The sequence below is a fragment of the Prionailurus bengalensis genome, chromosome D3 (assembly GCF_016509475.1).
Source record: "Prionailurus bengalensis isolate Pbe53 chromosome D3, Fcat_Pben_1.1_paternal_pri, whole genome shotgun sequence".
Taxonomy (NCBI): domain Eukaryota; kingdom Metazoa; phylum Chordata; class Mammalia; order Carnivora; family Felidae; genus Prionailurus; species Prionailurus bengalensis.
Window position 1 is genome coordinate 41,412,225 of NC_057356.1, and position 22,693 is coordinate 41,434,917.

Genomic DNA, 22,693 nt, shown 5'->3' on the forward strand with positions numbered 1-22,693 from the left:
AAGAAAACAGTGAGGAAGAAGGTGAAGGAGTACTTATTGTATAGCCATGGGAAGAAAACAGTGAAAGGAACATTTTTTTGGAGGTGAGTGCCCTGTGAGGGTATAGGATAGCCAGCTAGATCCTGCTATCTCCAGTTCCTGTCAGACCTGGCTCAGTCTGGCCCTTGGTGCTTGTCCCATTCAGTTATGGGATAAGGTTCTGTGCTTCCTTGCTCTCTGATTCCCTGGCCCTAAACATGGACATTTCATGTGTTCTTCTCTAGTTTACCACCATCCAGTCTTCATTCTCAAATTGCCATGTGCATCTTTGCCCTGCACGATCCCTTCCTTTTATAACTCCTGTCAGCAATGGATGAGAGAAAATCCCTCTGCCAGCTCAGTAGTACCATGGAATCCCAACTACAGCATTCGGCTTTCCCTTTTTGTCTAGCTGGAGAAATGAATTTGCAGCTAGACTGTTCAGCCTCTATTCTACACTCTAGTTCCTTGAGGAGAATGAAATCAGAGAGCTGCTTATGGAAACCTCCTACAGATATAAAAATATGTATATTCTATAGTTTTAGGGACTACACGGCTTACGTATATTTGCTCTAGGGATGAAAAGCTAATCCAGTGTGAAGTGGGGGTGACTGTCAGTTGTTGCTTTTATACCTGGATGCTTCAGCCTGCCATGCCTCCTGGCTGGAATTTCTATTTGACATATGAATTTCATTAGAAAATATTTCTTTGGGTTGTCAGAGGTTGGAAGAGGAATGTTGAACCTAGACAAATTGCAAAGACAAGATCTGAAGTGGGAAGTGTGCTCAGAGGATGCTTAGGGAAAAGAGGAGAAATGAAAAGGGTCTTTGATATTATTTGCTTCAGGTGGAAAGTGTAATGGTTGTGGTTTCTAAAACAAGCCCTCTGGTTTGCAGAGACTGGATTGCAGAGGGCAGGGGCTGGAGGGCATTTTTTTCTTCTTAATCTCTAAACTTTTTGTCCTTCTCTTTTCCTTGCTAGAAACCTTCTCTCTGCTTCTCCCTGCTCTCCACCCCTCCTTTCTGCCCCATATCACTTTTGCATTCATCCCAATACTTTCACAGCTGTCTTTCCTTTTGTTTTAAGAAGGCCTCAGGGCACAGTGTAAAGCTTCTTGGAATTTTGGGAGGGATGGGTAAAGGCAGGTTCTTAATGAAAAATAAGGACAATAGTCCTTGAAATTGTAGTGAAATTCACTGCAATTCCTAGATATGTTAGAAATGGAACAGTGTCTCTTTTTTTGATTTTCCAGCTAGTCTTCCCTGTCAGGGCAGGACCTAAACTTCCACTGTAATTCTTAACACCTTCTTATCTCAAAATAAGGAAATAACATTGACTTCTCATGGTGATTGACAACAGTAACTCCTCTGGAGAAGGCCTTTCGTGACACTTTGGTTAGAAAAGGCTTTTATAAGGGCACTTGGGTGGCTCAGTTGGTTGAGCCTCTGACTTTGGCTCAGGTCATGATGAGGTTCACAGGTTTGAGCCCCACACTGGGCTCTGTGCTGGAAGCTCAGAGCGTGGAGCCTGCTTCAGATTCTGTGTATGCCTCTCTCTCTCTCTGCCCCTCTCCCACTCATGCTCTGTCTCTCTGTCTCCCTGTCTCTCAAAAATAAATAAAAGCATTAAAAAAAAAAAAGAAAAGGCTTTTATATGATTATATCATATACATATAGCTGTGATAGAAGCTAACAATTTGAACTTATTATCTTTATATCTATCTAGTGAAAAAATCAGTAATGTGGTTTTATCTACCATGTGAGTTGATTTGGATGTAGGCAGATGATCCAGTTCTAGCCACTAGAACCTAAGGTCAATCTTCTGGGGACCTCCTAGGAAAGGTTCCTTTAACTGAAAAAGAAAACAACAAACAAACACATAAATAAAACTGATACTCAGTATGGGCTGCCCCTCTTCTTCCCTAGATGTTGTCTGTCGTCTGTGATGTTTAGAAGTGCAGCCTCTTGGGACAGTGAGAAGAGGCAATACTGATACACCAGAGTAGAAGGGTGAAAGAAAGTCACTTAGGCCCTGGTGACTGTCCTGCCACTGTGTTTTTTGGTTATGTTTGTTGTTTGTTTTGTCATTGATCTGAGAAGCTAATGTATGTTTTACTAATATAATTTCTTTAAATATATCCTGGACATAAATTAGGTAAGGCTATACAGACATAGACTAAAATATGAGCAAATATGAAGAAGAAATACGGTGAAGTAGTTAAGAACAGAGGCTTCTGGCTGAAGCTGGCTGTCAGTTGCCTCATATGTAAAATGTACAAATAACAGTACTTGCTGAGTGCTAAGCAATAGAGACAAAGCACTGAGCGCAATGGCTGGAGCACATTACATACCCAATAAATATTAGCTACTATAGTTGTTATGAGTAATATCAACATGAGCTCCAGAGAAGATACAAAAATTGTCAGGTTTTGGTAAAAAGAAAAAAAAGTTTCTCAAAGAACAAAGATGTTATGAGTGTTCATGATTTTCGCTCTAATTTAGATAAGTAAAAATATGATTTGGTGTTAAAGATACATAGAATATGGAATATTTTCAAGTATGAACATTTAGAATATTTTGTTTTAATAAAGAATTTTTAAGTTAATTAATGTAAAGAGTCAAAGAGACATAATAGCACTATGTTGCATTCAATTGAATAAAAATATCATACAGAAAATAATGGATTATGATTTAACAGCTAATCTGGGAGTGGTAGAAAGTAGAAGAAGGATTTAGGGACAAATTACTCAATATTTGTATTTACCCCAAACGTAATGCTTCCTTTCAAGTAGCAGTAAACGGTTGGGAATTAACTATTGCCTAATATAAATTTGGGTTTTATCTGTGAATCCTAATTACTCATATCCAGTCATCAGGGATAATTGGGAGTTAGCAGCATTGCAGGATAGAATGATGTAACTGGTTTAGGCTGTTCTCAACTGAAACGAAATGTCACATCCATCCCCAAGCTGATTACTTAACTACTTTCTCTTCAAACACACAATGGCATATTTACTCCTGATACATGTTTGTGTTGACTTTGTGATCTGATTGTGCTCAGTTGTAAATTGTTTTGGGGGAAATAAATATTGTGAAAGAGATTAGTTGATTTAAGAATGTGAGGTTACTTGTGGTGGATCATAGTGTATAGAGATGTGGAATCACTAAGTTGTATATCTGAAACCAATGTAGCATTATGTGTCAACTATACTCAAATAAAGAATCAAAATTAAAAAAAGAAAGACTGTGCAATCCCTATCAAAATAACACCAGCATTCTTCACAGATCTAGAACAAACAATTGTAAAATTTGTATGGAACCACAGAAGACCCCAGATAGCCAAAGCAATCTTGACAAAACCAAAGATGGAGGCATTACAATTCCGGACTTCAAGCTGTATTACAAAGCTGTAATCATTAAGGCAGTATGGTACTGGCACAAAAACAGACACTCAGATCAATGGAACGAATAGAGAACCCAGAAATGGACCTACAAACGTATGGTTAACTAATCTTTGACAAAACGGGAAAGAATATCCAATGGAAAAAAAGTCTCTTCAGCAAATGGTTTTAGGAAAACTGGACAGCAACATTCAGAAGAACAAAACTGGACTGCTTGCTTACACCATACACAAAAATAAATTCAAAATGGATGAAAGACCTAAATGTAAAACAGGAAGCCATCACAATCCTAGAGAAGAAAAAAATCAAAAGTAAGAGGCAACTGATGGAATGGGAGAATATATTTGAAAATGACATATCAGATAAAAGGTTAGTATCCAAAATCTGTAAACAACTTATCAAACTCAACACCCAAAAAACAAATAATCCAGTGAAGAAATAGTCAAAAGACATGAATAGACACTTTTCAAAACAAGACACCCAGATGGCTAACAGACATATGAAAAGATGCTCAACATCACTCATCATCAGGGAAATATAAATCAAAACCACAATGAGGTACCACCTCATGCTGGTCAGAATGGCTAAAATTAACAACTCAGGCAACAATTGATGTTGCTGAGGAGGCAGAGAAAGAGGAACGCTTTTGCACTGCTGGTGGGAATGCAAACTGGTGCAACCACTCTGGAAAACAGCATGGAGGTTCCTCAAAAAATTAAAAATAGAACTCCCTATGACCCAGCCATTGCACTACTAGGTATTTATCCAAAGGACACAGGAATGCTGATTCGAAGGGGCACATGCACCCCAATGTTTATAGCAGCACTATAGACAATAGCCACAGTATGGAAAGAGCCCAAATGTCCATTGACTGATGAATGGATAAAGAAGATGTGGTATTAATATATACAATGGAGTATTACTCAGCAATTCAAAAGAATGAAATCTTGCCATTTGCAACAACGTGGATGGAACTAGAGTCTATTATGCTAAGCAAAATAAGTCAAAGACAAATATCATATGATTTCACTCATATTTGGAATTTAAGAAATAGATGAGCAAAGGGAGAGGGAAGCAAAAATAAGATAAAAACAGAGGGAGACACCGTAAGAGACTCTTAAATACAGAGAACAAACTGAGGGTTGCTGGAGGGGTGTTGGTTAGGGGAATGGGCTAAATGGATGATAGGCATTAAAGAGGGCACTTGTTGGGATGAGCAATGGGTGTTATATGTAAGTAATGTACCACCAAATTCTATTCCTGAAATTATTACACTATATGTTAACTAACTTAGATTTAAATAAAACAAAAATAAAAGCAAAAATAAAACAAAAATGAACAAACAAAAGAATGCATTCCACTGAGCATGTGTAGTAAAAATACAGTGTTAATAACGAGGTAATTGTGTTCTCTGTGTAGTTCTATTATCAACTTGATACAGAGTTAAAAATAATGAAGCATTCATTTCCATTTTTAAAAACTTTTTAGTTTTTTAGTTATCTTTTGGATATGTAAAATATTAACAAAATACCAAATCTGAAAAAAAAAGAAATATAGAATGTAAGGCCAATTTTTAGCTATAGTTGCTTATCAGAAAACTTGTGGTATCTTCCTATTCCCTGTAGAATTCCCTGTAGAATTCTATAATGGCTTAAGTGTCATGCAAAACATTTTGCCATTTATCTTTACAATGTAATAGAGAGGTTCCTTATGGGGATGAAGTTAGAAAAGGCTTTTATATGATTACATCATATAGTGATAGATGTTAACAATTTGTACTTATCATGAGAATAGTGTTCTTAAGAGAATTCTTGATAATTTTGCAACTGCTCTTCACTAGAATAATATAGCTATAGCTTATAAATATAAATAACAAAGTTAGAAATAGGCAAGAGGGATTTAAAATTTGTCTAGATAGAACAAATTAGAATTTGTGTATATTGGCTCAGATCTTGTTTTGATTAAAGGATGACTGGGAAGATTGGAAAAATAAATGAACAATTCTAAGAAAATATTTACTAGAATTATAATCCATGCCTTTGTAATCCATGACCTCTGGAGTAAATTATTGAAGAGCACATAAGCAGAGGTCAGAAAGAATATTCCTTAAATATCTGAGTTGGAATAACACATAGACTGAGGATTATTAGATATCTAGAAGTCACTATTGCTTTATTCTTAAAGCTCAGATCACAGGATAAGTAACAGTCATCCTACTATCCCTAGTTCATTCTGGAGCTGCTGAACTGAGAATATGTGTATATCAGAGATGAAGGTGTCAATTTCTTTTTTGACTCCACTAACTTTAGGGCTAAGCCCCAAGAAGAGCTCAAAGGCTCTGCTAGCATCTACTTGTTACTATACAGCTGGAAGGAGTTAAATAAAGTGTAGGTGCACACCTGTGTATTTTACTTGACTGGCTAATAAGTCAATGTCAGACAGGAAAATTTTAGTGAATGTATATTGTATACTTAGCATTGTGAAAGATACCATGAGATGTCAGGAAGGTGTAATATAGGCTTCTACTCACTAAATGCTATAATCAGGATTTTTAGCCAGATCTATCTGACTCCAAATCATATATGTTTTACTGTACTGTACCATCAGCTAGGCATTTTTCTTACATTATTTTATTTAATGTTTACAGTAAGCTTGCAAAGAAATTATTATTTATAATTTGTTCAGAAAACTCCACCATTTCAGTAGAAGGAACCCCGTTAGCAATGTAAGAAATGGAAAAGTATTTTTCAAAATCAAAAGAACCAAGCCAATTGCACTCTATATACAGGTTCTTGCTTATATAGTTGTGAAAGTATTATCATTCTCCTTTTATGTGAGGAAACAGAGGTCCACAGGAGTTCACTAACCTTCTTAAGTTTTGACTGCTAGAGCAGTATACGCAGAGCTTGTATATAAACTCAAGCCTGTTGATTTTTCCCTAGTTCATGCTGTCTTCTAGACTGGGAATTTTAGCCTGACTTTGGCAGGCAAGATTTTTATGGGCAGACAGGAAGAGTATGAAATGATAATTGCTCATTTCTTGAGGTGATTAGAAGGATACAGCGTCAGTCACCCAGTTCTTAAAGTGATTAGAGAGATGTGCACGCGAGTCTACACCCTCCTTAGAGGTTCACAATAGGTACTTAATACTCTTTAGTTGAATGAGTGAATGGCTGAGTAGTGTGAGTCAGATTCTTAGATGAGCCCTTAAAAAACTTTTTTATGGATCAAAAACATGGCGGGGGGGGAAATATACTATATTAGCCCAGTGTTCTTTTGACAAATGCCTAACTTAAAAATGAATGGAGGTGAAAAAGACAATCTCAGTTGAAACCCACATTAGAGCACCCAGTGCATGTGGGAATGGGTGCCCTTATGCCATCTGGTTCTGGAGGAGGGAGAAATAAGCATCTTTGCATTACTGCTACTTCATCGCTTATCAGGGCTCACTGGTGCTTACCAGATAGCCTTTTATGAGCCAGTAGAGTTGTTTCTCTTTTTAGAGAGCTTACCTACATCCTTTATTGTAATTTAACTCTGAAGTACCAGGAAAATGAACTGCTTGCCATAATCATTAGTTTAAAAAGTTTAAATATCACCCATTTTGTGCATGTTGTATTTCAAGGTTTAAAAAAGTTCATTTAAAAGGTGAAAAAAAGTAGCGACAGCAGTCTTTTCCAAGAAACATCAGGTTTTCCATTGTTAATTGGTTAATATAGTACTTGTAAAGTGCTTGGAAGATGAAAAAGCATGGTGTAATTAAGTGTCACCTTTTTTTATGAGCACAGTAGACTTTAATCACATTATAAGGTCGTAGTCTACCTATTTTGCTACACTGGAGAGGTATTTTTTCTTTCCTTATATTGTAGATATTTCTCTAGAAGAGAATATGGAAAGAAATTATTTTCCCTGGGTTTCTTTGAGTGTTTCCCACCTTTAAACCAATTGATATTTTTGCATTTTCTGTGAGTTTGAAAATCTAGTCCTAGGTTCATAGTACCTGGGGGTGGACTGGGGGGCTGTAGGGAGTCTGGCCTGATTTCAATCAAGTTTTCTACTGAGACTATGGCTCCTAATTTAATTTTATTTAAGCACTGCCATTCTTTTTACTCTCAGAACCGTAAATTTGCAGTTATAGTTAATCATTCCTCTCTTCAGTCCCAGTGTCTGGGACTGGCTTAACAACTGGCTAGTTATTAAGTCCCAGATTTATTGGATGGGTTCCTCTTTACCAAGACCTGCGCCACAGTTTTGGGTTAGGTCTTCTGGATTCACGTCACTTTTCTGCTTCCCTTTGTTTATATAAACACATTCTTACATTTTGAAAGGGTCCTTGAACATCACAGATGAAAGTTGTTTTTTTTTCTTACAAGAAGGACTTCCATTTAAATGATGAACAACAGCCCCATGCACTGTGAATAGCATTTGTTATTATTTTGTGATGTTAATACCTTAAAATTCTACAAGTGGAAGTCCTGCCCAAAAATTCCCAATGTTTTTTTGGGGGAGATAACTAAGTAGATTTTTTTTTCCATGACTGAGTTATTTATTTTGCAGTTAATCAAGGTTGACATATTCTTTTAAGCTTTCATATTGAAGACTCATAATTTAAAAAAATCATAAAATACTGAGCAATTATTTATTTATATTAATACCCAACAAACTAAGGGGAAGAGCAATGGATTCATATTCACATGAAATTACTTATTATATAGGGGAGGAAAAATTCTCCTCTACTGTCTTTGCATCTCTGGTTGGGCCTAAGAATTAAACTGACATAAGATAACAGGAGAAAAGCATGCACATTTTATTGGATTTTTACATGTACATAGAAGCCTTCACAAGAGTATGAAGGCTAGAAGAAGTGACCAGAGAAGGAAGCTTTTATACCTTTTAGAGAAAGAAACAATATATTTGCAAAGAATTGACAAGACAAAGACATTTGGGCCATGGGTAGTAAATTATGAAGAAGTAACTAAGAAGATAAGGGTTAGTTTAACAAGGGTTATTTATACAGCCTCTTGGCCCTAATTCCCTGTCTCTGGTGGTAAGGAAGTCATCTATCTTGGTACAGGGAGGGTAACATGTAGCCGCAATACCATGTTTATTTTAGCCTTTGGTCTGTATTTACGTGAATAATTTCAAAGCTTCCCACCAATCATTTTACCATAGCTTCACCTTTGGGGAGTTCTTTGTTTTAATTAACCTTGTCTTTGATTAGAATTATCATTCAGTTGTTTTTTAAGAAGGATTGTATTCATATACTTTCATTTAGGTAATGTGTTGTTTGTTCTTCCTTTTTTTTTCCTTAAACATACTTTTAAATTTCTTGTTGTCTTATCATCTCTCTTATATCTGTCTTTTGAATGAAAAAAAAACAACCCAGATGTTTCACAAATTTGTCCTTTCTCAAGGTCCATGCAACCTTAGTTTTTAATATTATAGACTATGTACTGTAGCCTCTTGGCCATATAATACTATCATTTAATTCATAAACAATAGTCATGTTTTGGGTAAAGCTGTTGCAGCAAAATCTTGACATATTCTCTTTTATAATTTTCACATTTTAAAAGTTTTCATTTTGCTTTATCATAATTATAGACCATAGATTCTTAAATGTTGGAAATTTCTTAGAGATCCTCTAGTCAGTCTTGAACCCCATGAATTTTATTTCTTCTTACAATGTCATTGAAAGATTACCCAACCCTTACTTGAACTCTTCCATTGACACGGAACTTGCTATTTTGGCTGAAGTTCTTTTCATTGTTGAAAATTCTGACATTGAATAGAAAGCTCTGTCATTTTCATTCCTGCTCATTAGTTGATATAATCAAAGTAATGCCATATTTCCTCTTTCTTAAGAATCTTCTAAGAAGTTCAGGAGTTTTGTGTTCCTGATTCTTCTCCATTCACATTTTCCTCTTTTGTAATCTCTATTTTGAAGAAATATTTTGAGGGAAATTTTAACTTGTAACCTCCTATTCTTTTTAATTAGCCCAATACCTTTTAAAATTATTTTACTTCCTCTTTGAGAATGCTGTGCTAATATAGTTTATGAGTATGAATTTTTGTGTGAGTAAAATTATAAAGTAGAAAGTCATTTGTATTAAGAACATACGTAATATCTGTATAGTACAAATTCATATCTACAAGGAGGATGACGTCAATACTTATCAAATAAAAATATTACACACATAATGAGGACTGACACTGTATGTCCAAAACAAAAAAACCCTGTGATGCCAAATAAAAACCGTCCATTTAGGCAGGAGGCCCAGACTACCCAGACAAATGAAGAATGTAGATTCCTTCTACACTGAGTGAGGGAAAAACAGGACAGGTTGTTCACTCCATCCAATGTAGGAGGTGAAATCCTCTAAAAAGCCATTCCAGGATGGAACTGTTTCAAAGATGGTTTTCATCTCCAATTTCTGTGGACATCTCTAACCTATAAAATTGTTAAGTAAGTTAAGAACAAGAAAAAGCACCAATGCCCTTTCTCTCCCTATTTCTTTCTTTCTGTTTTTCAGAATAAATAGGAGTTGGAGGAGAAAGACTGCTGCTGTTGGTTTCTAAGCAGCACTGGGGAAAAACTGGCAAAGTAAATGATAAAGAACCTTAGCCAAATTTTTGAAATGTAAATCCAAATACTCTTGGTGGTCAGTATTCCTCTTAATGACCAAGTGATAGTTATCTAAAATGGAACCCAAACTATAACTTCATGAGCACACAATATTCTAAAATTCTTGATCTGGACCGCTTCTTTCAATAATGAAACTCAAATTTTCACTGTCCTCTCTGGTTTATACTTTTGGCTCATACTGATTTTATCCTTAAACAGATGAACAGGTAATTTTCTTAAGACCATGTAGTTAAATGGATCTCCTTATGCTGTATTTGTGCAATTAAAAAAAATCCCCAAATTTACACGCAGGATTTTATGTTTATTCTTATCTTTTTTCCTTTGATATTGTTGTTTCAAACCCTCAAGATAATTTTGAATATTGGGCCCATCAATCATCATGCCAACACTTTATTTGGCATGATGTGAAAATCTGATGAAGATATCTTAAGGTGCATTCATTTAGATAAAAAATTACAAAATGTTGAATGAGATAGGAGCAGGGTCAGAGTCCTGTAGCATGACACAAAAGTCCTTGTAGGTGGATATTAGTCAACCCTCTGGGTACTTCATGCATATCAGTTAGCTAGGAATTCTACTCTACTCTCATGCAGCCAAAATTTCAGAGTTATAGCTACATGAATCAATAAGTCCACCTTTAATGATGATGTCTAAAATGAAGATATATGACATAGACAGCATTCTCTAGCATAATATTCCATTCTTAAATGTCAGATTTTTTCTGATTTCTTTTCTATTATTTTATTTATTTTAAAGTTATTTTGTCATTTTCTCCCCCCAACTACTTCCTCATCCATTCTCATTACTCTCTGCTCTGTTATCACTTTGAGGCATTTGGAATGGAACACCTAACTGCCGATGTGCTGATACACAGATACATACCCATCCATATGTATGTGAATTAAGATCTGTGCCCTTTTAGCATTAAGCTTAAATGGTTCTTAACATTTGAATGTTAGATTTCTAAAGAAACCAAAGCATTATTTTTTATCTTTAAAATATTGATCTATAGAAATAGAGAAATTTTTTGATTTAATTTTCTCCCATCTAGATGTAACTTGTGGGATTCTACCCTATGGGTGAAATAATAAGAAAAGATCAGAGGCAAAGAGATGGCAGGATGTTAGGTATTCTAAATGGTTTTAATAAAATCTTATGATCTGTCATATCAAGTGCTGTGAGCTAGTTTCCTACAGGAAGAAAAAAGATGAGTGAAAGACAAACACAGAGTGGTATTGCTTAATAACAGAGGATGAGTTTGGCAGATGGTAGACTCCATTCTTTGCTTGAAAGCTGGGGGAGGATAAAGTGGACTTTCCATTGCAGAAAACAGAAAATAGCTCTTTCCACCTTGCTAGATGCCTGCAGGTCTGTGTATGTTCTCAAAGTTTGTCAAATATTTGAGCTCTATGGTTCTGAAATAGAGCCTCTCTGGGATGTATTGGCAGAGATTCCTTCTTCATACTTTGAATAACAGTTCAGAAAAAAACAGTTTTGAACCACTACATTAGAATGCTTGAAGATCACTTGCAATGAGGTGTCAGTATCAGAGCAATTAAGGGAATGTATAAGGATGTCATACCAGTTAAGCTACATAGTTAGAGTTAAAAAAAATTTTTTTTAAGTTTATTTATTTATTTTGAGAGAGAGGGAGAGAGAGCGAGAGAGAGAGAGAGAGAGAGAGAGAGAGCACAAGTTGTGGAGGGGCAGAGAGAAGGAGAGACAGAATCCCAAGCAGGCTCCGTGCAATCAGCGCAGAGCCCAATGCAGGGCTTGAACGTACATACTGTGAGATCATGACCTGAGCTGAGATCAAGAGTCAGATGCTCAACCCACTGTGCCACCCAGGTGCCCCTAGAGTTATTTTAGATGGCAAGAGGCCAGTTATATAATTATCATATTTCTGAGTTGGAATGCAATGAAAGTGAACATTTATTGAGTGCCAGGCACTGAACACTGCATTTATTAGCACATTTAATCCTTACAATCAACATAGGAGATGGGTGTAATTTTTATATCCCATTTTTTTGATGGAGAAGCAGGTAAAGTAATTGTCTACAAACTGAGATGTAGTGAAACCCTGAATTTGAACCCAAGAAATCTAGTCCTAGAGCTTACAATACTTAACCAAGATGCTGTCCTGCCTGTCAGGACTGTAGAGAGATAAACCAACTTCAAATTTGAAGTGTAAACTATTTGTTGGAAGTCAACTAATCAGTGGAATAATCAAGGATACTCTGTTGGTAGAAGTTCTAGATTGATAACATAAAAACTCTGGATCTGTCAAATTTAAGTACTGTCTCCAATAGGTTTGGAGTTTGCTGTATAATAATTTGTCTGGTCTTTGTCCCAGGTTCCTGGCATGGAGTTCTAAAACCCTTGAAACTTCCCAAATGATAGAAGTATTTTTGTTATTCATGAGCCCCTTAGATCACATCAGAGTTTATGCTAATGAGAGGACTCAAGCTTAGGCCCCTAGATAGCTTCAGGAAGGGCTCTGTCCCAGGGTTGGGACTTAGAGCCAGACTGACCTCCACAAAGGGACAGAGGGCTGGAGATTGAGTTAAACCATATGGCCAATGATTTAATCAATCATGCTTATGTACTGAAACCCTAATAAAAACTTTGGACATCAAAGTTTAGTTATGCTTCCTTGCTGGTGTACACATTGATGTACTACGAGGGTGAAGTGTCCTGATTCCATGAAGAGTTGTATCTTTTATAACAAAACTGTAATCATAAGTAATCCTGAGTTCTGTGAGTCATTCTAATGAATTATCAAACATTAGGGGGCTTATGGGAATGTCATAGGTTTATAGACAGTTGCTCTGAAGTGAGGGCATTTTTGTTGTAGCCTGGGTCCTTTAACTTCTGGGCTCTGTGTTAACTCTATGTATTTCATAACAGAATTTAATTGAAGTACCAGTTGTGGTTGAAATAGAATAGGGGTGATTAAGGTAAACATTAATCATTACTTCCTCACATTTGGTTGACTTTATTAAATATTGCAGTCAAGGATGTAGACAAGTGTAAAAGATGACTGTTTTTGAGCTCCTCCTGAAGGATGTACATGTTTGTATAAGTTCTTGGCTTGAGTGTGTATAAAAATTGGAATATTTTGAACTATGTATGTGATCATATGCTTTGATTATAGAGAAAAAAAACTTACCAAAAGAATAGAAGCTGGAATAGTTCACTGATGTTGCATCTTCCTTTTCATTATAAATTTATAAACATAGGCAGGAAGGAGTTTATTGGTATCACTGAATTCAATCTGCTTAGTGCACTGATGACGAGATGGAAGTGAATCAATTCAGATTTGACAACTTGTCTAAGGTCACACATTCAGCCAGGGTCAAGCTGGGACTGGATTCTAAGCAGCTCTAAGACTGGAGTGGAATCTAGCCTTGATGTTTTCTAGTCTACGGAGGTATCCATTAAAGAAGAGGTTGTGCATATGTCTTAAACACTTACATATTTGTACTCATTATGTAAATTGGTAAGTAATATATAAATGTGTTCTTACTGCAAATTTCAACAACACAGAAATAACTATGAATAAATAGAATAAACATCAAAATTCCTTTTTCCCACACCTATCACAGTTCTCTCTTGCAGGAAGCCATTTTCACTGTTCTAAACATTTGCCCATGCATTTACATACACATAGTGATATATCGGTTTGGTTAAAAGTGCTTTTCCATAAAAGAGCTCATGAGTACGTATTTCTCTTCAGCTTTATTTTCATACTTAATCATAAGTATTAGGCATATATCTATGTCATTATAACTCTAACTCATTTTTCTAACTTTTTCATGGAATGTATATATTCAACTGTGTATAAAAAATAAAAAAGAAGACAATATTCTCATCATCTGACTGAGAGAAACTAAAAGAGTTTCACTTTTACTTTATGGATTTCCATGACTTTCCTTTTATTATTGTTTGCTTCTTGTGTTATACTTGTTCCCTGAAATTAAACTGTTTTTTTCTAAATGTCTTTCATCTTTTTCTCTTTCCTAAAAGAAATGTATTTGTAATAGATGCCTACTGCAGCATTTCTAACTTTAGTTTATTTAAATACTTCATCATGTGATTAACTGTAAATCTAAGTCTAGTTCTTTATATACTCTGATGAGAAGGGGATTTGTGATCATTAGGACCAGAAATTATTCATGGGTTGCAAAGAAAAGAAACAGAGAAGAACATGGTGTATACTTCAGTTATGTGCAATCACTTAAAGTGTTTTTCTATGTACTTGAGCTGGCATAGCATTAGACCTTCAATGCATTATTTACTGAATGTTCTTAGTACAGATTTACAATACTGGGTGGTTGTTCTCCCTACAAAAGATTAGAAATTAAGGATGGACTCAGTGACTGAAATATTCACACTTAAATTTTAATCCTACCTAAATTTTTTTGATCGAAATCACCCCTAATTCTCATTTCTCATGCTTATTCAGTCTGATGAAGACTGCTTAGAGCTCAATTACATTAAAAATGGAAACTTTTTGGGGCGCCTGGGTGGCTCAGTCCGTGAAGCGGCCGATTTCGGCTCAGGTCATGATCTCGCGGTCCGTGGGTTCGAGCCCCGCGTCGGGCTCTGTGCTGACAGCTCGGAGCCTGGAGCCTGTTTCAGATTCTGTGTCTCCCTCTCTCTGACCCTCCCCTGTTCATGCTCTGTCTCTCCCTGTCTCAAAAATAAATAAAACGTTAAAAAAAATTTAAAAATGGAAACTTTTTTCTTATTGATTGTGGTAGGTACCTTATTGCATAAATTATGGTTTCTGAAGTTCATGTAGTAGATTGTATTAATTCTTTTGTTTACAGTTGAAAGACAAGCAAGTTTCAGATGGTTCTCCAATAGGCCCAAAATAGAAGCAGCATTTGAGTGTATCAGTTGGATAAGAAATATGAATAAGCAAAGCATAATAGTAAACATATACACATATATATGCTTTTTAACTGGGATAATTTTAATATGAATATTTCTGTTATATAGGCCCTTGCTATTAGTCAGTTGGCCAGTGACTAAATAAATGATATTTATGTTGCCGATGAAAAGTTTTTGATGTATATAAATCATGACTGTGTTTCTTCCATTCTTCATCATAGTCTATTTGAATATAAAACATAATGCTAAGTTCACCACAGCCCAAGTTTTAAATGGCCTGTCATGCCTGACAAGAACATAAAACAAAGGATAACAGCAAAATAAGGTAATATAAATTTCTCCCTCTAAAAATCTCAAGTTAATATTTATGGAATCAATAATCTATGGCAACAAGTAATGAAAAAGGATCTATTTTATTTGGGGTATCACTAAATTTGGGACACAGATGAGCAACATATGAAAAAAAGGTTTTTTTTTTTTTGAGGAATGCTAACATTGAAGAGTCTTGTAGTTTCTTTGTTCATTGGTTACCTTCTACATGCCTAATACAGTGTGACATATATAGTCATGGAGTGTGACATATAGTTAATCTACATCCAAATCAGAAATTGATTTTGATGTATTAAAACATATTGAATGATTTTTTTTAAAGAAGGCAGCCTGTTATTGTTAAGAACTTGGACTTTGTAGCCTTATGTACCTGAGTTTGAAATCCAGCTCTATCCGTACTAGCTCTGGGACTTTAGCCTATTTAGTTAAGCTCTCCAAGCTTTAGTTTTCTCATTTATAAAATTGGATAGTGATACCTACCCACAGAATTGTTGTGAGAATTAAGTTGGCATGGAAGAAGTGCTTACCACCAGAATATTATCTCCATACACTCATACATGGTAGACATTAAGTGGAGCATTTATTACTTAGGAAATATCATGGCTCTGTGCATTTATCTTCAGGTCTGATTTCAAGCTTGGGAAGTCATTTTTCTATGTGTGCATTCAACGAACATTCTTTGAATATGTACTTTGAACCAGGAACTGTTTCAATTAGGATACTGAACAAAGCATTCAAAAATTGGGAAATCTTCACTAGGAAAGTAGCATTTGAGCAAAGATCTAAAAGAGAAGATGGGGAAAAAATAAAAGATGATGGCGAGAGCCATAAGGATATTTGGGGAATAATTCCTGCAAGGCTCTGTGATGGGAATAAAGTTAATGTGTTCAGGGAATAGCAGGTAGGCCACTGTGGCTGGAATAAGGTCAGAGAGATAGATGGGGGCAGGTTGTACACAACCTTGCAGGCCATTGTAAGGACACTGGCTTTTATTTGAAATGAGATAGGAAGCTGGGAAAGGAATTTTGAGCTGAGGAGTGACATGATTGGACTTAAATTTTAAAAACTGTTGTGTTGAGTATAGTACAGGGCAGGAAGAAGGAAGAACAATTAGGAAGCTTTTGTAATAACTAGGAAAGAGAGGATGGTGGCTTAAACCAAAATGATAGAGGCTGAGAGGAGAAGAAAAGATTGGTTGGATTCTGGGTAGAGTTCAGAGATAAAGTACACTGGATTTGCTGATGCGTCAGATGTAAGGGGTATGAGATAAAGACAAGAGCCAAACACAACTCAGGAATTTAACCTACCTAACTAGGATGCAGTTGATGTTTAGTGAAATGGGGAAGCCTATTGGGACAGTAAGTTTGGAGGGAAAAGTCAGAAACTCATTATTGAACATGTCAAACTTGAAATATATATTGGATATCCAAATGGAGACAGTTCGAGGAAGAGGTCCAGGCTGGAATGTACATTTGGAATCATTAGGGCATAGATGCTATTTAAAGTCATGAGACTGGTGAGATTACCTAGAGAATGCATGTTGAGAAAAAAAGGAAGTCCAAAGGCAGAACTGAGATACTGAAAAATTTGGAGGATTAGGACACGAGGAGCTAGCAAAGTGAATAAGGAGGAGGGACCAGAACGAAGGAGGCAATCAGTTAGTAAAGACTCAGTTATTAAAGATCAGACTTTGGAAGGAAACTGGGGCTAAAAGAGGCTCACCTGCTAGTAAAGACAGGTTTATTTCAAACCAGAAGGAGAACTCATCAATGTAGTTCCCTTGTCAGAGCTGCTGGCTGCAAGCTCTGGCCCACTCCAGGACAGCAGGTCATTCTGCAGCCTCCTGCACCATCACCTGGATGACAGCAAGATGCAGAGGTCGCTGTCCCTGCTGAACACTGAGAACCAGGGTGGGTGTCCCTACGTGGAGCACCCCGGCCACAATCTGACCCCAGGTCCCAACATCCTCCTCCAGGTAACCACCGAGAGAACATCCAAGAGACGGCAGTGAGCCAAGAGTTCCCATGCTGGGTCCACAGTGCCAAGCCCATCTACTTCCTGTTCCACAGCCACTCCCCAGGCAGTGAGGGCACCATGGAAGTGCATGCCCTGCTCACCTGGACACTCAACCTGCAGATGGACAATTAGGCCCTCCTCAGCTGTGAGATCAAGAACCCAGTGCTGTCAATGACCATATAGGTAGAGATTACACTGGATTACTTGAATGTCTTCCCCAGCTCAGATACCACTCCCCACAAGAAGACAGGTGTCTGGTTGGCCCAGAACCTATCCCAGTGGATAGCAACTACATTATTCCCATTGATGGAGCCAGAACCCTTGCAATTACCCTCTTTTTCTGCTTGCTTCTCATACTCCACATCCAATCCAGCATCAAGCCCTGGCAGCTCAACCTCAGGACTTATTCCACACCTGCCACTTCTTGTGGTTTCCTGTCCAACCACCCAATTGCAGGCATTCTTGTTTCCTGCCTAGATTCTTACAGTCACCTCCAGACTGGTCTTTCTGTTCCCACTCTTGTCCTTTTCTGTTCTTTGTCCTGATCAATATATTTAAAAAAATTTTTTTTTACATTTTTTATTTATTTTTGATAGAGGGAGAGACAGAGCACAAGTGGGGGAGGAGCAGAGAGAGAGGGAGACACAGAATCTGAAGCAGGCTCCAGGCTCCAAGCTGTCAGCACAGAGCCCGACATGGGGCTCGAACTCACAAACCGCAAGATCATGACCCGAGCCGAAGTTGGACACTCAACTGACTGAGCCACCCATGTCTCATAATTAAAAAAAAAATTTTAACGTTTATTTATTATTGAGAGACAGAGATAGACAGAACATGAGCATGGGAGGGGGAGACACAGAATCTGAAGCAGGCTCCAGGCTCTGAGCTGTCAGCACAGAGCCTGACACAGGGCTTGAACTCACAAACCATGAGATCATGACCTGAGCTGAAGTTGGATTCCTAACCAACTAAGCCACCCAGGCATCTCCCTCTTAATTTTTATTGTATGCTAGATGTTATATGAAAAAACAAGACACAGTAAAGCTTGAACTAGATTTTTTTTTTCCTTTGGAGGGCATGCTGTTTCCTTTGTAAGGAAGCTAGGGTGAAAGTTTGATATTTTTTATTTTAATAGAGTTGAGTTACATCAGTGCTAGGTTGAAGCTTTAACTAATTTCAGATCTTCTCTGTTTTAAAATAGGTTTTGGATGAGTTCAGTTCTACTCCGCAGGCGAGACTTTATGACTCAAGAACTAGAAGTCAGTGAAAACTTTCTCTTCTTTTGAGCTCTGCCCTCAGCTGGTACTTAGTAAGATTGGAGAAGAATTGTTGGATCAGGAAGAATAGCATTACATTTGAGACTCTTCTAGATTTTATACCATCTTTCCATTTTTTACAGTCATACAATTTTATTTGTCCATTTCTTTGTCCAAACAAAGAAATGCTTATGGGAGAGGAGCTCCTCTACTTGTTTATATCCCCAGATAAGACATATTCCCAGCTATGAAAGCAGTCTCAGTCTTTACTCACCTGGAAAAGGCTCACACTTTCCTCTGGAAATTTTAATTTCATTGTGTGAATTATTATTTGATGGCTTTAAATTAAAGCATACTTGGGGGAGTCTGTGGAAGATGCTGCCCAGAGGGTGGAAGTGTGGAGGCTTCCGGTCAGTGTGGACTGTGTGCAGTCTCTAAGTTTCTGAGTTTCCTGCGTTCCAGGTAAAATATGGCAAAAAGCTTGTGGAGTAAGTGGAAAAGGAAGATGGGTGCTGAAAAGAGAAAAAAGAATGCCGCAAAGGAGCATAGCAGACTTAAAAGTATTCTTAAAGTATATAGTGATGTTTTAATGAAAGATGTTCAAGAGATAGCAACTGTGGTGGTACCGAAACACTGTCAAGAGAAAACTCAGTGCATAGTGCAAGATGAAAAAGATGACATGAATTTGGAGACTTGTATTAAGAGAAACAAAGAGTCTTCTACCCGCATGGATGAACCAGAGACAAAGGAAAAGGCTGAAGGCAAAGCGAGAAAAGGTAAGGGGAAAAGCAAAGCAAAAGCAGCAAAGGCAGTGAAGGGTTTGGTCTGGTAGACTCTTAAAAACTTGAAAAATCCTATGTGGGACAAGTCTTTGATTAGAATGTATATACATCGAGTTCAACTTCCACCAAATTAAAACTTTGTTTCCAGACTTAACTTGGCCTTTTTCTTCAATTCAGACCCAACTTAACTCCTCAAATTTGTTTTGGGAACTTGCGTAAAATATTTTCTTTGATGAGTAAAAAAAAAAAAAAAAAAAAAAAAAAAAAAAAAGAAAAGAAAAGGAGAGCATACTTTTTAGTTTAGCTGGTGTATTCTTGTTATGGCAAGAGCAATATTCTTTTATGATTTTCCATGCTCTAACTAGAAGTGGGACTTGTATAATTTAGTTTGATACCTTTAATAATAAGAGAAGTTGATAGAAGTCCTTCTTTAAAGGTCCTTGGACAGCACTTACATTCAGGGTGATAATGTAATCAGTGTAGTAGAGTACTGGTTAAGGCAGAATGGCTAGTATAGCCTCTGGTCAGAGGATTGTCATATTTTAAAATAGCACTGTTAATGATGAAAACCATGAGTATAAAGATAGGTTGACTATGAAATTCTTATGAAATAGCGACTTGAGATAAACATTTTAAACTTGCATTTCAAGTGAGAGTTTAACCAATATGCCTGTCTTTATTAATTTTTTTTTTCAACGTTTATTTATTTTTGGGACAGAGAGAGACAGAGCATGAACGGGGGAGGGGCAGAGAGAGAGGGAGGCACAGAATCGGAAACAGGCTCCAGGCTCTGAGCCATCAGCCCAGAGCCCGACGCGGGGCTCGAACTCACGGACCGCGAGATCGTGACCTGGCTGAAGTCGGACGCTTAACTGACTGCGCCACCCAGGCGCCCCATATGCCTGTCTTTCTAAGTGGCATTAGCAATATCAAGTTCAAAGTAACAGACATTTTTTGAGAGAAGTCATGCCTGAACTTTTTTTTTTTAATATATAATTTATTATCAAGTTGGCTAACATACAGTGTGCTCTTGGTTGGTTTTGGGGGTAGATTCCTGTGATTCATCGCTTACATACAACACGCAGTGCTCATCCCAGCAAGCGCCCTCCTAGATGCCCATTCCCCATCCCCCTCCCCCCCCCCCAACCAATCAACCTTCAGTTTGTTCTCTGTATTTAAGAGTCTCTTATGGTTTGCCTCCCTCCCTCTCTGTTTGTAACTATTTTTTCCTTTGTTTCTTATATTTACTATCTTTTGACTAGTTATCTCTAAGCCGGTTAGAGAGACTCTCATGTTTTACTCGCTGAAGGTTTGCTCCTGAAAATTCTGTCACTTGGCACTGTGTAAAATGAGTGCTCTGGTAGAAAAATAGAGGCTCAGCTTCCTTTATAGATCTTGTTCACAATGGGAGGCAGGGGCTGTGATCCCTATCCCGCTGGCAGCCCAGTGATATAAATCAGGCTCTTGCACTTCAGTCAACTTTACCTAAGGTGAATAAAATCCAGGTCTTTAAATAACATATGGCTGTGCTGTGGTTTCAGTGCTCTGACAGAGCGTGATCTAAACTGTCAGTTTCTAATCTAAGGAAAGATTGGGAAAATAAGGAGTAAATGACAGTGAAGCATTTTATTTCTTTTGGGAAGAAACAGGATGTAATGCTCCAATAAATAAATGAATAAATAACTATATTGGGGGTTGGTTTTATTTATTTTCTTACTTTTTCTTTTTTCCCCACATTTTAATTTAAATTCTAGTTAGTTAACATATAGTGTAATATTAGGTTCAGGAGTAGAATTTAGTGATTCATCACTCACATAAAACACCGAATGCTCAACACAACTGCCCTCCTTAATGCCCATCACCCATTTAGCCTATCCCCCTGCCCACCTGCCTTCCAGCAACCCTCAGTTTGTTCTCTATAGTCTCTTAGGGTTTGCTTCCCTCTTTCTCTCTTTTTTGTTTCCTCCTTGGGGGGTTGATTTTAGAGTCTTTGCCAGTATGGCTTTACCTAGAATCTCTTTGGTTCATTGAATTTTAATGTCTTTATCCTAAACTTTAAGATATTCACCAGGGGAATGTAGAAACTTTTTGTTGTTATTGTTGTTAACATTTACATTCATGGCAGTACCTACTGTGAGACAGAAATTTGATTCTAACCTCACGCTAAAGAGTACATTTCTGAAACCATGCTTTGAAAAAATATACTATATCTTCAAAAGAGAAACAAATAAGAGCAACAGCTACCTGTTACTATTATACTAATTTTATGCACTTACTAAGTGCTGTGATCTCCCGTACACATATCAAATAGTCAAGAAAGTGCTGAATGGGAGTCTAACACCTTTGGACATATTGTCGTAAATGAACATAAAAGACAAAAAATTGTACTATTGTTAAGCAGTAGAAATCAATAATGATGTTTTTCAGGTTGAAATAGTACTATTTGAGGACATATCTAAGCATTTAGATAAAAGGGACTGTTGAAGTACAGTTCCACAGATAGGCAGATTTTAGATCTCCAAAAAAGAGAGAAAAGAAGGATGCTTTTAGTGTCATAGGTCTTGATGTTTGTGTTTGTATGCATGAGATGCAAATCATGAAGCCATCCCTAAATTCTAAAAAATTTCAAAAAGATTCTATAGAACTTTTTGCATGTAATTCCTGGAATGTTTATTTACAGTTTTACTGGGTGTTTTACTTTGTACTTTCTCTGTACTTGTTTCCCCAATGTTCTAGAAGTGCATTCATCTTTTAGATTTTCTGTTGCTATGCTAGAGGAACACAGGGTTTGTTGACAGCTGTATACTTAGAGATTTAAATGTAAACTTAGGAAAATTTCTCCACTGCAAGAGAGAGATCATGGAAAACAGTTTGGGCCCTGGAAAATGGACAAAAGTAGTCTTTTCTAGGTAGAAAAGTTCAAAAGGGTAACTCTGATCTGATACCTTCTATTTGTCCCTCAAATCAACTTTCTACTTTTCTGCACTCTGTTCTATGCCTCAGGAGGCTAACTTGTATGGCTCCCACTCCCTTTGTCTTCAGATGCGTTTGCCCAGTAGAGAGATATGGTAAAAGAGAAAAAGGAAGGGGAGAGCTGATCGGGTATTTTCCCCCTGGATTTCCTACTGTGAGGCTGACTTAGTCTCTCTCAACAGAAGTCTCTGGTCCTCTCGAGGGATTATTCCCTACTTGGCTTTCTCCCTTCAGATTCCAGTAACCACTGCTTCCCACATTCATTCTGGTGTAGGGATAATCATAGTTAGGCTATAATAGCCCTGGGTGATTTTCCTGTATATTGTAGTTCCCTGATAGCATTGCCTTTATAATTAATCCCTTTGTAAATAAACTTGTC

General features: G+C 37.0%; 1 pseudogene; it reads left to right on the top strand.

Moving 5' to 3' along the window:
• Positions 1-18,776: 18,776 nt before the first annotated feature.
• Positions 18,777-19,952, top strand: LOC122470607 (annotated as a pseudogene).
• Positions 19,953-22,693: the final 2,741 nt, after the last annotated feature.